This window comes from Arachis stenosperma, chromosome 7 (genome assembly GCF_014773155.1).
Source record: "Arachis stenosperma cultivar V10309 chromosome 7, arast.V10309.gnm1.PFL2, whole genome shotgun sequence".
NCBI lineage: Eukaryota > Viridiplantae > Streptophyta > Magnoliopsida > Fabales > Fabaceae > Arachis > Arachis stenosperma.
Window position 1 is genome coordinate 45517937 of NC_080383.1, and position 4805 is coordinate 45522741.

Sequence of the window (4805 nt, forward strand, 5' to 3'; positions counted from 1 at the left end):
GACTGAGATTTACAAGATGACCATAGCTTGCTTCATACCACCAATCTCCGTGGGATCGACCCTTACTCGCGTAAGGTATTACTTGGACGACCCAGTGCACTTGCTGGTTAGTTGTGCGAAGTTGTAGTGATCACAATTTCGTGCACCAAGTTTTGGCGCCGTTGCCGGGGATTGTTCTTGTGTATGGACAACTGACGGTTCATCTTGTTGCTTAGATTAGGTATTTTTCTTCAGAGTTCTTTAAGAATGAATTCTAGTGTTTCAGGTGATGTTCTTATCATCACCAAAGCTGATTGATCATCATCAATTTAGCTCTTGAATGCAATGTCCTGCTGAAGCTTAGCTAGCTATGTCTAATTCCTTTAGACTAAAGCTTCAGACTAACATTGCATGATTCCTGGAATTCTCATTAAGAATTTTGATACCTTTATTTTCCTTTTCACCTAATTTCGAAAAAAAACCAAAAAAAAAAAATTTCACAAAAACCATAAAAACCAAAATATTTTATGTTTCTTGTTTGAGTCTAGAGTCTCATCTTAAGTTTCGTGTCAATTGCATGTTTCTGTTCTTATTGCATCCATGCATGTGTCCTCATTAATCTTCAAGTTGTTCTTGATGATTTTCTTGTTTTGATCTTGAATTCTATTGACTTGAGTGTTTTGTTGTTTCTCATATGCATTCTCATTAGTGTCAGTAGTATACAAACTGCTAAGTTTGGTGTCTTGCATGCATTGTTATTTGATTTTAGTTGCATTTCGATTATTAAAAATCCAAAAATATTTTTAATTTGTGTCTTTTCAAGTCAATGATACAAAGAATTGAAGATTCAGAACATACTGCAGAGGAATTATACAGAAAAAGCTGAGCATTCAAAAAAAATGCCCAGTGAAGAAGACAGACTGGCGTTTAAACGCCAGCCAGGGTGCCTGGTTGGGCGTTTAACGCCCAAAAAGGTATAGGTTTGGGCGTTAAACGCCAGAATGTACACCATTCTGGGCGTTTAACGCCAGGATGGCAAAGGGGGAAGATTTTGTTTTCAAAATCAATTTTTTTCAAGTTTTCAAAGTTTTTCAAAATCAAATCTTTTTCAAATCATATCTTTTCAATCAAATGTTTTCAAAATCAATTTCTTTCCTTTTTCAAAGATACTTACTAACAATTAATGATTTGATTGAACATTTTTTGCCTTTTCTGTTAAGGAAGGTTTTATGTTTGAATCATATCTTTTCTTGTTAGGCAAGTCATTAATTTTCAAAATCATATCTTTTCAAATTGTTTTCAAATCATATCTTTTAAAATTGTTTTCAAATTATATCTTCTCAATCACATCTTTTTAAAACCATAACTTTTCAATCAAATCTTTTTAATCACATCTTTTTCAAAATAGTTTTCAATCAAATCTTTTAATTTCTAATTTCAAAATCTTTTTCAAAAATCACTTTACTTCTTTCCCACTTTTGTTTTCGAAAATCAATTAAGTGTTTTTCAAAATGTTTTCAAAATCTTTTTCTTAATTTTCGAAAATTACTTCCCTTCTTCTCACATCCTTCCATTTATGGACTAACACTATTCCTTAATGCAAAATTCGAACTCCATCTTCTTTGATAAGTTCGAATTTTCTACTTCTGTCTTCTACTTTTCTTTTCTTCTGACACCTCAAGGAATCTCTATACTGTGACATAGAGGATTCCATATTTTCTTGTTCTCTTCTCTTTCATATGAGCAGGAACAAAGACAAAGGCATTCTTGTTGAAGCTGACCCTGAACCTGAGAGAACCTTGAAGAGAAAACTAAGAGAAGCCAAGGCACAACTCTCTTTAGAGGACCTGACCGAATTCTTCAAAGAAGAAGGACACATGGCAGCCGAAAACAACAACAATGCCAACAATGCAAGGAAGGTGCTGGGTGACTTTACTGCACCTACTCCTGATTTCTATGGGAGAAGCATCTCTATCCCTGCCATTGGAGCAAACAACTTTGAGCTAAAGCCTCAATTAGTTTCTCTAATGCAACAGAATTGCAAGTTCCATGGACTTCCAATGGAAGATCCTCATCAGTTCTTAGCTGAATTCTTGCAAATCTGTGACACAGTCAAGACTAATGGGGTTGACCCTGAGGTCTACAGACTGATGCTATTCCCTTTTGCTGTAAGAGACAGAGCTAGAATATGGTTGGATTCTCAACCTAAAGAAAGCCTGGACTCTTGGGAAAAGCTAGTCAATGCCTTCTTGGCAAAGTTCTTTCCACCACAAAGATGGGGTAAGCTTAGAGTGGAAGTCCAAACCTTCAGACAGAAGGATGGTGAATCCCTCTATGAAGCTTGGGAAAGATACAAACAATTAATCAGAAAATGTCCCTCAGACATGCTTTCTGAATGGAGCATCATAGGTATTTTCTATGATGGTCTCTCTGAACTGTCCAAGATGTCTTTGGATAGCTCTGCTGGAGGATCTCTTCATCTGAAGAAGACGCCTACAGAGGCTCAAGAGCTAATTGAAATGGTTGCAAATAACCAATTCATGTACACTTCTGAAAGGAATCCTGTGAATAATGGGACAAGTCAGAAGAAAGGAGTTCTTGAGATTGATACTCTGAATGCCATTTTGGCTCAGAATAAAATATTGACTCAACAAGTCAATTTGATTTCTCAAAGTCTGTCTGGAATGCAAAATGCACCAAGCAGTACTAAGGATGCTTCATCTAAAGAAGAAGCTTATGATCCTGAGAACCCTTCCATGGAAGAGGTGAATTACCTAGGAGAACCCTATGGAAACACCTATAATTCTTCATGGAGAAACCACCCAAAGTTTCATGAATGAAACAAGGTCCTCCATCAGAAATTTGGAAGGACAAGTGGGACAGCTGAGCAAGAAAGTTACTGAACTCCCTCCAAGTACTCTCCCAAGCAACACAGAAGAAAATCCAAAAGGAGAGTGCAAAGCCATCAATATGGCCGAATTTGGAGAGGATAGAGAGGAAGTGAACGCCACTGAGGAAGACCTCAATGGGCGTGCACTAGCCTCCAATGAGTTCCCCAATGAGGAACCATGGGAATTTGGGACTCAAGATGAGACCATAGAGATTCCATTGGACTTACTTCTGCCTTTCATGAGCTCTGATGAGTATTCTTCCTCTGAAGAGGATGAGTATGTCACTGAAGAGCAAGTTGCTAAATACCTTGGAGCAATCATGAAGCTAAATGACAAGTTATTTGGAGATGAGACTTGGGAGGATGAACCTCCCTTGCTCACCAAAGAACTGGATGACTTGTCTAGGCAGAAATTACCTCAAAAGAGACAAGATCCTGGGAAGTTTTCAATACCTTGTACCATAGGCACCATGACCTTCAAGAAGGCCTTGTGTGACTTAGGGTCAAGTGTAAACCTCATGCCCCTCTCTGTAATGGAGAAATTAGGGATCTTTGAGGTGCAAGCTGCAAGAATCTCATTAGAGATGGCAGACAACTCAAGAAAACAAGCTCATGGACTTGTAGAGAATGTTTTGGTGAAGATTGAAGACCATTACATCCCTACTGATTTCATAGTCCTAGAGACTGGGAAGTGCATGGATGAATCCATCATCCTTGGCAGACCCTTCCTAGCCACAGCAAAGGCTGTGATTGATGTTGATAGAGGAGAGTTGATCATTCAAGTGAATGAAGAATCCTTGGTGTTTAAGGCCCAAGGATATCCCTCTGTCATCATGGAGAAGAAGCATGAAGAGCTTCTCTCAAAACAGAGCCAAACAGAGCCCCCACAGTCAGACTCTAAGTTTGGTGTTGGGAGGCCACAACCAAACTCTAAGTTTGGTGTTGAACCCCCACATTCAAACTCTAAGTTTGGTGTTGGGAGGTTCCAACACGGTTCTGAGCATCTCTGAGGCTCCATGGGAGTCCTCTGTCAAGCTAATGACATTAAAGAAGCGCTTGTTGGGAGGCAACCCAATGTTTTATAGTTAACTATTTTCTTTTGTTATTTTATCTTTTTTGTAGGTTGATGATCATAAGAAGTCACAAAATCCATTGAAAAAGCAAAAACAGAATGAAAAACAGGAAGAAAAACAGCACACCCTGGAGGAAGAACTCACTGGCGTTTAAACGCCAGTGAAGGTAGCAGTTGGGCGTTTAACGCCCAGTCTGGCACCATTCTGGGCGTTTAACGCCAGAAAGGGGCACCAGACTGGCGTTAAACGCCAGGAAAGGGCTAGAACCTGGCGTTAAACGCCAGAAATGGGCACCAGCCCGGCGTTTAACGCCAGAATTGGCTCAAAACGTGTTTTTGAGCCCCATTTGGTGCAAGGATGACTTTTCCTTGACACCTAAGGATCTGTGGACCCCACAGGATCCCCAAACAACCCCACCACTCTCTCTTTTCTTCTTCACCCATTCACCATCACCTCAACATCTCTTTCTCTTCACCACTCACATCCATCCTTCATAAAACACCACTTCTTCTCCTTATGGCCGAACCACAAGGCCATCTCCCTCTCCTCCATTTCTTCTTCTTCTACTCTCTTCTTTCTTCTTTTGCTCGAGGACGAGCAAACCTTTTAAGTTTGGTGTGGTAAAAGCATTGCTTTTTGCTTTTCCATAACCATTTATGGCATCCAAAGCCGGTTCAACTGAGAAGGCATGACCTCAAGCCCATCACTAAGAAGAAGATGGAGCAAACAAGAGACCCCTCTCATCATGAGATCCCTGAGATACCTCAAGGGATGCACTTTCCTCCACAAGACTATTGGGAGCAACTGAACACCTCCCTAGGAGAATTAAGTTCCAACATGGGACAACTAAGGGTGAAGCACAT

General features: G+C 39.9%; 1 non-coding gene across 1 annotated transcript; it reads right to left on the reverse strand.

Annotated features, from left to right (window-relative positions):
- Nucleotides 1-2261: 2261 nt before the first annotated feature.
- LOC130942939 (small nucleolar RNA R71) lies at nucleotides 2262-2369 on the reverse strand. The gene has a single exon (XR_009071483.1). It is a non-coding gene; the product is annotated as a small nucleolar RNA R71 (small nucleolar RNA).
- Nucleotides 2370-4805: the final 2436 nt, after the last annotated feature.